The following is a 14,428-nucleotide window of genomic DNA, read 5'->3' on the forward strand; positions in this document are numbered from 1 at the left end:
GCGCAGCCCGTACCTTCCCAAGAAGAAACGGAGAGATTCGTTCCCCGTCCACACGTTCACTCACACGAGCACGCACACGAACACCCTCCGCCCACTCAATCCGCAATCCACAAATATGCGCCTTACAATCCACAATCTCGTCAAAACAATCAGCCCCAGCATTGTACCGCACATACAACCTCGAAAGCTCCGCCTGTAACAACCACAGCAAACCAAAGCGCCCAGCAGCCTCGCGTTTAGCCACCACGCAAAAGAACAAACGACACTGCACCTTACACCAATCCCACCACTCCAAGATAAACGGGAACGCACACTGCCGGGCCCGAACCCCGACCCACCAACCCCGAAACTGACGACAAACCCGCGGACAACGCAACAACCCACAGTTTAACTTCCACCACCCTGCTCCAACCCGCACCTGACTGGGCACACCAATCCGGACCACCACAAAACTATGATCTGAGAACGCAACCAGGACAGTGCGGAAATCAAACACCGTACATTCCCCTCCAGTGACATACACCCTATCCAGCCGCGAACGCACACCCAAGTGCAGCAAACGTAAATGACAACTCGCCCCCAAAGAGCACAGCAGCGTCCCGGAAACTGCAGGAACGCACCACCTCCAGCAGCGCACTCGAAACATTCTGTGGACGAGCGCTACAACAATCCCGCGCACTCGTCACACAATTAAAATCCCCCCAAAAAATCACGCCCCGCATATCATGGTGCAAAAAAGGGAGAAGCCCCACCCTAAAAAACTCCTCCCGCTCCCGACGGCGCGCCGCCCCCGAGGGGGCGTACACCATCATGAACGGAATGACGACCCCCAAAAACTCCACCCTCACACATAACACCCGCCCATCCTCGTCCATTTCCGTGTGAAGCACGGAGAAGGAAGCCCTCTGAGAAAACAACATAAGGGTCCCCCCGAAAGGCGTCCTCGGCGGGTTGAGCACCACATGAAAATGCACACTCAAACACTGCAACACAGACACATCATGAACATTATGCTCTTGAATAAGAGCCACATCCACATGTTGCTCCCGCAGAACATCCAACAGGCCCAACCGGACCCCAAGAGCTTTCAAACCCCGAACATTCAAGGACGCACATACAAAAGAGGGCGCCATCGGGACAACCTCAGGACACCCCCAGCCCGTTGCGACCCACTGGCCGCACATCAACCTGGACCCCAGGGCAGGCACAGCGATTGACATCAGGCGCCGCATCGAGCTCCATGGAGGAGCCCTCCACCGAAGCCTCAGGGCCCCCGCCAACCGGAACAGGAGGCGAAGTCCCCCGACTCCCATCCTTAGATAATATGACCACCAGGGGCAATCGCCCACCGAAGGGGAGCCACTGGCAGGGGACACAACTTCCACCACGGAGGACACCACAGAAGACGACACGGCGACGTCCACATCCTCATCCTCCATTGCATCACGGTCCTCCACCCACGACCGACGAGGTGACTCAGCCAGAGCTGAACGACGGCGCTTAACATGAAGCTGCTGATCGTCGGAACTATGACCCCCAGCAAGGGGCGCCCCAGAAAAACCTGTCGCGGGCGGTCCCAAAACCGAGGTAGCACGCCCATGCAGAACAGAAGCCTCCACAGCACGGGGCAAAAGTCCACCACCACACCTGGAGACGGAAGCCGGAGGAAGAGCAGGCCCAGCAGGCGGGAGAGCACACTCCAGCACACAGGGGGCAACCAACCCGGACGACATGGCAGGCGCAGGTGAAGACAGACCAGAAGGTGAGGAGACCACTGAAGGCAACGAGGGAGTCGATGCAGGGACAGAGAGCGGGAAAGAGGTGGAGGGCAGGGGAGAGGGCACACTCAACACAACCCCGGCAGCATCGGGAAGCAGACAACCGGCGGCAGGGGAGGCAGGCACCATCCCAACAGCAGCATCCAAGGACTGCACGGAAGCAACCGGCCGCGGATGCATCTTCGCAACCACCGAATGGAGAGCACCCGAGGCAGGAGCCCCCAGGCCCACAGAGCACACCGGTGGGTCAGACTTACCAGGGCCAGACCAAGCAGAGCCAGAGGGAGCACCCGCCGAAACCATCGCTGGAACCACACCAGGCACTGGGTCAGAGCAGCAGGCGCCGAGGAAGCTCCACTCTCATCCAAGCAGGGGAAGTCACTCTCCAAAAAAAACCGAGGGAGCTTCAGCACGAGGAGCGTCACATCCGGCCGCCATATGGCCCTCAGCACCACACCAGAAACAGGTCCGGGTCTGACCCTGATAAAAGACCCGAAGCGAGAGCCCACGATACAAAAGCCTGGACGGAATAGGCGATGTAACCCGCATAACAAGCGTACGAGAGCCCGTACGGAGCCCGCTCAGCCGGCCTGCACTCAAAGTGTTGAAACGGTGAACCACTACCGTGCCATACCGTGCAAACACCGCCCTCAGCTCGTCTGTGGGGAAGGTCACCGGCACGCCATGAACGCTCACAAATTGCCCCCCCCCCCCCCCCGGGGATCCGAAACATCTACAGACACAGCCGAGGTAGAGATGGGAACCGCCCGGCCAGCCCAGAGAGCCACAAACTCCCGGTTCAATGGACCCGAGAGGAAGGATACCGCCACCCGAGTAGGAGGGAGCTTTTGCAGCCCCAACAAATCCTTAACGTTCAGCTTGAGCTCATCGACGACTGCAAGTTCCACTAGCTGCCAGTCCACAGCCCTAGAAAAATCGAGGCACGCCGTGTCAACCCGCCGAACGCGGGAGACACCACCAACAACCAAATTGCCAGCCAGGTCCACCGGCAAGCGGGCGCACTGCACCACAACCCACACCCGCCTCCACGCAACACCAGGCGACAACTGGCAAATCAGGGGGGGGGGGGCACGTCCCGACCCCCCTGGTGGTCGACGTTGTGTTGATGGCGTTGGGGACGCCGTGTGTTGTGTTGATGGCGTTGGGGACGCCGTGTGCTGTGTTGATGGCGTTGGGGGACGCCGGGTGTTGTGTTGATGGCGTTGGGGACGCCGTGTGTTGTGTTGAGGGCGTTGGGGACGCTGTGTGTTGTGTTGATGGCGTTGGAGACGCCGAGTGTTGATGGCGTTGAGGAAGCAATTGGGTGGTGTAGTCTAGTGGCGTTTGGACGCCTGGTATGGAGTGTGGTGTTGTGGAGTATATGGTGGCGCAGGGGCGCAAGGTAGTGGTCGGTAAGGTGAGTATCGGCGTAGCAAGGTCGGTGCGTTATGACGCAGGAAGTGGTTGGGGGGGATGTGTGGCGTTATAATGAGGTCATCAGTAGTTGGGATGACCAGAGGTGATGGTGTGTCGGAGTGGGTAAGTCTTATGGATAAGATGAAATGTGGATAATTGCAGGAGTTGGTGGCTGCAGTAGGCGAGCCAAGTCGATATATCTACCAAGACACATAAAAGACTAATAAAATTTCAATATTTTCATTAAAATTTTCTTTAATTAAGTCGGAGTGGGTAAGTCTTATGGATAAGATTACAAGGTAGAATTTAAAAATTTCAGGTGTTGGTGGTTGCAGTGAGCGACCCAAGTAGATATACTAATTTCTCATTAATTAAGTTGCTACAAGAATCTCGCTTGAGGCGAGCCAGTGGCAGTACGATGCTTTAGTGACATAAGTTGGAAATTATTTTTAATGAGTTATTTATTGTGATAATACATGTGTATGTATATATATATATTACCTTATTGGCACCATTACTGAGTGTTAGGCTTGAGAAGGTCCCCCGGGATCATGTCACAGAGCTTCAGGTAGAGTAGAAGGGAAGCCATGACGCTAAACTCAGTAACTCTAGAAAAAAAGGGGGGAGGAAGTGAAACCAACGTGACATTATAGGCGAAATTCGCCCCCTGACATGAATGCAGGGATAAGGGTCAGCTGCAATGGCTTTGTAGCTGCACTCAGGCTATATACGGGGAGAGAGTAAGGAGCCGAGGGGGTGTCATGTACTCATTGGATCGAGCCAGAGGGGCTCCGAGGGAATATTTTGCAGATACTGCGGTCGGGAAGGTGTGAATACAGGTGGACACACTCTGGGCAGATGGGTCTAGAGTAATGTGCTACAGCTGTGGTGAGCACAGCGAGGAAAGATGACCAGAGTTCTGTGAGGTATCTACAGCGTTCTGGGGTTGGTGCCCTGGAACGAGACGGCAGCATGGACCCGAGGGGACATGACCCTGGGGAAGGAATCTCCGTTGCTATGGATGCCAGGATCACATTAGCTCAGAGCAGCGATGGGACATTGACAGCAATCACCAGGCTGGGACAGCCTGTGTTTTGTCTGGGTCATGGAGGATCTATGACCTGGCAACCATGGGAGACGAAGACAAGAGAAGTGATGCGGCCATTTGTGGATGAGGCCAGTGAAACATTGTGTGATCATTGTAAGCCCTTACGTGAACAGTACAGGGCAAGATGTTAAATTGTTATTAACTTGTTACTAAGGATGAAGAACCTTAGATATATATGTGTTGTGTACATATTAATGACTAGTGTCCTTTCTGTTTAAGTGCCAGCATTCTGGTCCATGTAATTATATGATTATGTATGTATTATATGTCAGCAGTTTAGGTATATGTGCATTGTGAGGGATGGAAAAAAAAATATTACAGACTATTTTACCTATACTATGATGTGAATTTAATGTATATGTTGTAGTGGTGTGAGTCATGTCGGGGGAAATTTTAAATTACTTCATCGTGTTCATGATGAACTTATTGGAGGAATTTTTAGTTGTCCATATGTGGTGGGTGCATCCTCCAGGTCCTTGCTCCAATGGAACCATTGCAATGATGCATATGGGGACATATGCGTGTTTAAGGAGGGGGAGTGGTGTTGTAATTCACAAGTTGGTAGGGATTATTAGCTAGAGGATCATTACTACAATACTTAACGAATGAGGATTGAAGTACATGTTAAGTATACACACTATTGTCACACATCCAAGAAAGGTCAAGGGATTAAGACCGCAGCTGCTTAGCCAAACTAATAATTCCTGGAATTATTAGTTTGACTTTGAATTATTAGAAGACTCAGGCTTCTAGGAACAAGGTTACCGCTTCTAGGGATAAGGTTAATCGGATTATACCTTCCTTGAGAGGCGGAGTGAAATGTTTGAGGTCAAGGCTGGCTGAAGACAGTCTGGTTGTGGGAGTGGAACTGGCAAGTCCTCTGGATCTCGTCTGTGGCAGGAATGAAGTGTAGCAAACAGCTATGCGGGAGCCTGATGCGATCTTAGTGACCAAGTTAAGTCTGCAGTATGTGAGTATTGAATGTAAGAGTAACCGGGTGTGATGCATTGTAGTAATCATTCAGTATTAGGGACTTAGGCGAAGTTAAGAGTGCAGGTGGTGACCTACACTCGTAAGGTCAAGTGGTATATGGGTATTGGGAGTTTATTTAACAAAATAGAGTATGCTAATATGTTATTTGTCAGAGTCTATTTTTGTAATTAAATGACAACACCCGACGGCCTTTAAATACCTTCCATATGTTTCCTCATTGTGTTCCTGAACAAACCTAGTGGTACGCCTCAAGAGTCTGGTGTGTGTAGAAGTACACAGTGGTAGAAACGATTGCTGAGGCAAGGTGTTATGTGTTGTGTAATCGCTGTGTTCGGAATGAACTGGGGCTCAGCGTTACATGTTCACCTAGCAGTAAATAGGTACCTGGTAGCTAGACAACTGCTACAGGTGCTTCCTGGGGATGTGTTAGTGCGAAAATTAGGATTAAGGACTTGCCCGAAATTATATGCGTGCTAATGGCTGAACAAGAATGTAAGAACTCTAGTATATATAAATAAAAAAAAATCTAATTTAGTTTGACTTTGGGGATATCATAGATATATTTATTTCTGGTGTGGTGCTCATAGGTTCTATTACTCTTATAAATGAAAACTTTCAGATCGAGATAAGCACTTAGGCACAAGGTTTTGTACATGTAAATAGCACATGAGAATTTGTGGAGTGAATGTTTAACATGTTAGATGACTTAAACAGAGGGGCTGAGTCTTGACTGAAGACATAGTTTGTAATAGTTCAGGTAGCAGATTTCTGCTTAGTGATAATGGACTTTGCTTTACTTAAAAACAAAAGACTTGTACAGCCAGGTGTGTGGCTTCTTGGCTTCATTTTTATTAATTAATTGTACATATTAGGCATTTAACTCTAATAATTATTATTATATACAAGTATAACTATCACATAAAAAATGTAATAGGAGTTTACCAATAAACTGGCCATAGTCTTGTGTTTTGGGCGTTCGATGATGTTTGTGGGCATTCAGACGTATAGTGTTTACACTGGCATGCCACGTTCTTATTAAGTCCTGATTATGTCTATCACATCACTAAACGTCATTTAATAACTATATGCATGTTAAGTACAAGATTTTAACTGTAAACATCATTATATTGTGGTTTTAATACTAAGAAAGTATATGTATACGAAACATACAAATTTGTTGGTACTGTGTACCGTGTTTTGAGGCCACTGTTACAGTCGTCAGTAAGTGGGGGTCACTTAGCTACTGTGTACCGTGTTCTGAGGCCACTATCACAGTTGTCAGTAGATGGGGTCACTTACTGTCTCTTGTCACTTGAAAATGACTGCTACTATCTAAGATAATAGTAGCAGTCATTTACAACCCTCCATTAAATGTCTGAAGTCACAGACAAGAGCTTGATAAAAACAACATGGTAACCATTAATATAATAGAGAGAGCAGCTTCAGTTGCCTGCAGGAATGGATCTAGACTCTTAATCATGGGAGACCTCAACCATGGAAAAATAGACTGGGAGAATGGGGAACCACTTGGAGGTGCAGATACATGGAGAAGTAAACTCTTGGAAGTGACAACAAGATACTTTCTTAGCCAACATGTCAAAGGATCCACAGGAATGAGAGGCAACAACGAGCCAGCTAGAATCGACCTGAAATTCATATTGAAATAGTCAGACATAAGGGAAGTCAAATTTGAAGCCCCATAGGAATGTGTGACCACAGCATATTGACATTTCAATATCTGGTGGAGGTTGGGATAGCCTATCCAAGGTAGGGATCGGAAAGGAAGAAGCCAAGTTTCCGAAGAGGAAAGTATGACGAGATGAGGGGCTTCCTAATGGGGTCGCCATGGGTTCTCCCCTAGGTGTCCTGTTTGCGAACTTCTACATGGGTACAATCGAGCAAAAAGTCTTAGTCGACATGAAATTGAAACCGGCCATATACTGCAGGTATGTTGACAACATTTTTACACAGGTACCTGATGTCAGACATCTGCAGGAGTTGAAGGAGGCATTTGAGCAGAATTCTGTGTTGCGTTTCACTTACGAGATGGAGAAGGATGGGAAGCTGCCCTTTCTAGATGTACCAGTCATGGAAAGGAGCGGAGGTTTCCACACTGCAGTCTACACTAAGGAAACAAACATAGGAATGTGCCCAAATGCCAACAGTGACTGCCCAGACCGGTACAAGAGGAGTGTTGTTAACACTTAGGTCGACCGTGCTCTCAGCCACAGCTCAGGATGGAAGCAAGTCAACGAAGAACTCTGCAGGGTAAGGCAGGTCCTAGTCAACAACTGCTTCTCCAATGGTTTCGTTGAAGACATCACAAGAAGGAAAGTGAAACGCCATGCAACCTCTGAAGAGACAACTAACACAACACCTATACCCCCTATTAGACTATTTTACAGGAACTTCTTTTCCACAGCTCATAAAACGGAGGAAAGGGCCCTGAAAGATATTGTTAATAGAAACGTTATCCCTACAGACAAAAATCAGAAGATACAACTGACGATTTACTATAAAACCAAAAAAACGGCCAGCCGACTCATGAGAAACTCTCCAGACACAAAGCAGAACGCTTTAAAAGAGACCAACTTCGTCTATGCCTTCAAATGCCCTCTTGGGGACTGTAAGCCTCAAAAAACTCAGTAAATAGGCAAGACAACAACATCTCTTTCCAGGCGATTAACGATGCATAAGCAACAGGGCTCCATTAAGGAACATATAATCTCTTCCCACAAACAAACCATCACCAGAGAAATCTTAGCAAACAACACAGAAATCATCGACAGATACAGCGATAGCAGGCGGCTTGACATCTGCCAGGCACTACACATCAAGAAGTCAACACCAGCAATCAACAGCCAATTAATGCACAACTATATTCTACCCACTTCAAGACTCCGCTCCAATATAGAAGCATCAAGAAATACGGGCCAATAGGCCCTCGGCAATTACTTCCTTTCTTACCTTCAATACCCATTGTTTCGTGTTCTATCCTGTGTTGAAAGTTTTTGTTCACCTCATCCAAACCTGTTGTAACATACCACCTCACCCAAAATGCGGGTATAAAATGAAAAATGAAAGCTGTCTAAATTATAGCATAGTAAGAACTCTGTTTAGTGTTTGCAGGTAATAGTTGTGTGTGTGTAAACTAAAAGTCTTTGAAAATGTAATAAGTTATTATGAAACGCGTTCAAGTGTCGCGTCAGACTATAAATAAAAAGGAATTTTGGAGAATTGATTTTTCAATTACCTTCAACAGTGAAAAGAAACATAAGAAAGATCGAGAAAATTCGTGTTAGATTTATTAATCTTACTTTTTCAGTCATATTTAACATTTAAAAACAAATTGACCTCATACATCATAAAATGGGTAGCTTTATCATTTCATAAGAAAAAAATTAGAGAAAATATACTAATTCAGGAAAACTTGGCTTATTAGGCAAATCGGGCCTTGCATATTAGGCTGAGAAGTGCGTTCTGGCTACTAGGTACGACATATATATATATATATATATATATATATATATATATATATATATATATATATATATATATATATATATATATATATATATATATATATATATGTCGTACCTAGTAGCCAGAACTCACTTCTCAGCCTACTATGCAAGGCCCGATTTGCCTAATAAGCCTAGTTTTCATGAATTAATGTTTTTTCGACTACCTAACCTACCTAACCTAACCTAACCTAACGTTTTCGGCTACCTAACCTAACCTAACCTATAAAGATAGGTTAGGTTAAGTTAGGTAGGGTTGGTTAGGTTCGGTCATATATCTACGTTAATTTTAACTCCAATAAAAAAAATTTACCTCATACATAATGAAATGGGTAGCTTTATCATTTCATAAGAAGAAAATTAGAGAAAATATATTAATTCAGTAAAACTTGGCTTATTAGGCAAATCGGGCCTTGCATAGTAGGCTGAGAAGTGAGTTCTGGCTACTAGGTACGACATATATATATATATATATATATATATATATATATATATATATATATATATATATATATATATATATATATATATATATATATATATATATATATATATAGTACTATCCGAGTGCCGGCGGTGGGGTGGTTCAAATAGCCTCGGCTATCACCTCATTATGTCCGGTCGTGATGGTCAAGTGGATTAAGGCGTCTTGTACATACCAGTTGCGTTGCTTCTGGGAGTATGGGTTCGAGTCACTTCTGGGGTGTGAGTTTTCAGTTATATATATATATATATATATATATGTATATATATATATATATATATATATATATATATATATATATATATATGTCGTACCTAGTAGCCAGAACGCACTTCTCGGCCTACTATTCAAGGCCCGATTTGCCTAATAAGCCAAGTTTTCCTGAATTAATATATTTTCTCTAATTTTTTTTTATGAAATGATACAGCTACCCATTTCATTATGTATGAGGTCAATTTTTTTTATTAGAGTTAAAATTAACGTAGATATATGACCTAACCTAACCAACCCTACCTAACCTAACCTAACCTATCTTTATAGGTTAGGTTAGGTTAGGTAGCGGAAAAAGTTAGGTTAGGTTAGGTTAGGTAGGTTAAGTTGCCGAAAAACAGTTAATTCATGAAAACTTGGCTTATTAGGCAAATCAGGCCTTGCATAGTAGGCTGAGAAGTGCGTTCTGGCTACTAGGTACGACATATATATATATATATATATATATATATATATATATATATATATATATATATATATATATATATATATATATATATATATATATATATATATATATATATATACCTACCTAACCTAACCTAACCTAACTTTTTAAGCTACCTAACCTAACCTAACCTATAAAGATAGGTTAGGTTAGGTTAGGTAGGGTTGGTTAGGTTTGGTCATATATCTACGTTAATTTGAACTCCAATAAAAGAAATTCACCTCATACATAATGAAATGGGTAGATTTATCATTTCATAAGAAAAAAAATTAGAGAAAATATATTATTTCAGGAAAACTTGGCTTATTAGGCAAATCAGGCCTTGCATAGTAGGCCGATAAGTGCGTTCTGGCTACTAGGTACGACATATATATATATATATATATATATATATATATATATATATATATATATATATATATATATATATATATATATATATATATATATATATATATATATATATACATATACATATATGTCGTACCTAGTAGCCAGAACACACTTCTCAGCCTACTATGCAAGGCCCGATTTGCCTAATAAGCCAAGTTTTCATGAATTAATTGTTTTTCGACTACCTAACCTACCTAACCTAACCTAACCTATCTTTTTCAGCTACCTAACCTAACCTAACCAATAAAGATAGGTTAGGTTAGGTTAGGTAGGGTTGGTTAGGTTCGATCATATATCTACATTAATTTTAACTCCAATAAAAAAAATTGACCTCATACAGAATGAAATGGGTAGCTTTATCATTTCATAAGAAAAAAATTAGAGAAAATATATTAATTCAGGAAAACTTGGCTTATTAGGCAAATCAGGCCTTGCATATTTGGCTGAGAAGTGCGTTCTGGCTACTAGGTACGACATATATATATATATATATATATTATATATATATTTATATATATATTTATATATGTCGTACCTAGTAGCCAGAACTCACTTCTCAACCTACTATGCAAGGCCCGATTTGCCTAATAAGCCAAGTTTTCCTGAATCAATATATTTTCTCTATTTTTTTTCTTATGAAATGATAAAGCTACCCATTTCATTATGTATGAGGTCAATTTTTTTTTATTTGAGTTAAAATTAACGTAGATATATGACCGAACCTAACCAACCCTACCTAACCTAACCTAACCTATCTTTATAGGTTAGGTTAGGTTAGGTAACCGAAAAAGTTAGGTTAGGTTAGGTTAGGTAGGTTAGGTTGTCGAAAAACAAATAATTCATGAAAACTTGGCTTATTAGGCAAATCGGGCCTTGCATAGTAGGCTGAGAAGTGAGTTCTGGCTACTAGGTACGACATATATATATATATATATATATATATATATATATATATATATATATTAGTATATTTTGGTAGCAGTCTTTCCTGTAGACATATATTATTAAATATGACCGAAAAAGTAAGATTAATAATTCTAACACAAATTTTCTCAATCTTTCGTACATTATGCTTCACTGTTGGAGGTAAATCAAAAATCACTTCTCCAAAATTCATTTTTATTTCTAGTCTGACGCGACACGGGCGCGTTTCGTAAAACTTATTACATTTTCAAAGACTTCACAAATACACAACTGATTAGAACTTGCGTTTCCCTGATTTTATATCTACATTTGAGTGAGGTGGGAAGGGTGATGTGGCATTACATTTGAGTGAGGTGGGAAGGATGATGTGGCATTAACACAAGACAGAACACTAGAGGATATTAATAGGGTATTAAAAGTATCAACACAAGACAGAACAGAAACAATGGGTATTGAATAGAAGTGTTTGTAGAAAGCCTATTGGTCCATATTTCTTGATGCTTCTATATTGGAGCGGAGTTTTGAGGTGGGTAGAATATAGTTGTGCATTAATTGGCTGTTGATTGCTGGTGTTGACTTCTTGATGTGTAGTGCCTCGCAAACGTCAAGCCGCCTGCTATCGCTGTATCTATCGATGATTTCTGTGTTGTTTACTAGGATTTCTCTGGCGATGGTTTGGTTATGGGAAGAGATTATATGTTCCTTAATGGAGCCCTGTTGTTTATGCATCGTTAAACGCCTAGAAAGAGATGTTGGCAAGACAACAACATCTCTTTCTAGGCGTTTAACGATGCATAAACAACAGGGCTCCATTAAGGAACATATAATCTCTTCCCATAACCAAACCATCGCCAGAGAAATCCTAGTAAACAACACAGAAATCATCGATAGATACAGCGATAGCAGGCGGCTTGACGTTTGCGAGGCACTACACATCAAGAAGTCAACACCAGCAATCAACAGCCAATTAATGCACAACTATATTCTACCCACCTCAAGACTCCGCTCCAATATAGAAGCATCAAGAAATATGGACCAATAGGCTTTCTACAAACACTTCTATTCAATACCCATTGTTTCTGTTCTGTCTTGTGTTGATACTTTTAATACCCTATTAATATCCTCTAGTGTTCTGTCTTGTGTTAATGCCACATCATCCTTCCCACCTCACTCAAATGTAATGCCACATCAGCCTTCCCACCTCACTCAAATGTAGATATAAAATCAGGGAAACGCAAGTTCTAATCAGTTGTGTATTTGTGAAGTCTTTGAAAATGTAATAAGTTTTACGAAACGCGCCCGTGTCGCGTCAGACTAGAAATAAAAATGAATTTTGGAGAAGTGATTTTTGATTTACCTCCAACAGTGAAGCATAATGTACGAAAGATTGAGAAAATTCGTGTTAGAATTATTAATCTTACTTTTTCGGTCATATTTAATAATATATATATATATATATATATATATATATTAGTATATTTTGGTAGCAGTCTTTCCTGTAGACATATATTATTAAATATGACCGAAAAAGTAAGATTAATAATTCTAACACGAATTTTCTCAATCTTTCGTACATTATGCTTCACTGTTGGAGGTAAATCAAAAATCACTTCTCCAAAATTCATTTTTATTTCTAGTCTGACGCGACACGGGCGCGTTTCGTAAAACTTATTACATTTTCAAAGACTTCACAAATACACAACTGATTAGAACTTGCGTTTCCCTGATTTTATATCTACATTTGAGTGAGGTGGGAAGGCTGATGTGGCATTACATTTGAGTGAGGTGGGAAGGATGATGTGGCATTAACACAAGACAGAACACTAGAGGATATTAATAGGGTATTAAAAGTATCAACACAAGACAGAACAGAAACAATGGGTATTGAATAGAAGTGTTTGTAGAAAGCCTATTGGTCCATATTTCTTGATGCTTCTATATTGGAGCGGAGTCTTGAGGTGGGTAGAATATAGTTGTGCATTAATTGGCTGTTGATTGCTGGTGTTGACTTCTTGATGTGTAGTGCCTCGCAAACGTCAAGCCGCCTGCTATCGCTGTATCTATCGATGATTTCTGTGTTGTTTACTAGGATTTCTCTGGCGATGGTTTGGTTATGGGAAGAGATTATATGTTCCTTAATGGAGCCCTGTTGTTTATGCATCGTTAAACGCCTAGAAAGAGATGTTGTTGTCTTGCCAACATCTCTTTCTAGGCGTTTAATGATGCATAAACAACAGGGCTCCATTAAGGAACATATAATCTCTTCCCATAACCAAACCATCGCCAGAGAAATCCTAGTAAACAACACAGAAATCATCGATAGATACAGCGATAGCAGGCGGCTTGACGTTTGCGAGGCACTACACATCAAGAAGTCAACACCAGCAATCAACAGCCAATTAATGCACAACTATATTCTACCCACCTCAAGACTCCGCTCCAATATAGAAGCATCAAGAAATATGGACCAATAGGCTTTCTACAAACACTTCTATTCAATACCCATTGTTTCTGTTCTGTCTTGTGTTGATACTTTTAATACCCTATTAATATCCTCTAGTGTTCTGTCTTGTGTTAATGCCACATCATCCTTCCCACCTCACTCAAATGTAATGCCACATCAGCCTTCCCACCTCACTCAAATGTAGATATAAAATCAGGGAAACGCAAGTTCTAATCAGTTGTGTATTTGTGAAGTCTTTGAAAATGTAATAAGTTTTACGAAACGCGCCCGTGTCGCGTCAGACTAGAAATAAAAATGAATTTTGGAGAAGTGATTTTTGATTTACCTCCAACAGTGAAGCATAATGTACGAAAGATTGAGAAAATTCGTGTTAGAATTATTAATCTTACTTTTTCGGTCATATTTAATAATATATATATATATATATATATATATATATATTAGTATATTTTGGTAGCAGTCTTTCCTGTAGACATATATTATTAAATATGACCGAAAAAGTAAGATTAATAATTCTAACACGAATTTTCTCAATCTTTCGTACATTTCGTTTCACTGTTGGAGGTAAATCAAAAATCAATTCTCCAAAATTCATTTTTATTTCTAGTCTGACGCGACACGAGCGCGTT

This window comes from Procambarus clarkii, chromosome 82, assembly GCF_040958095.1.
Source record: "Procambarus clarkii isolate CNS0578487 chromosome 82, FALCON_Pclarkii_2.0, whole genome shotgun sequence".
NCBI lineage: Eukaryota > Metazoa > Arthropoda > Malacostraca > Decapoda > Cambaridae > Procambarus > Procambarus clarkii.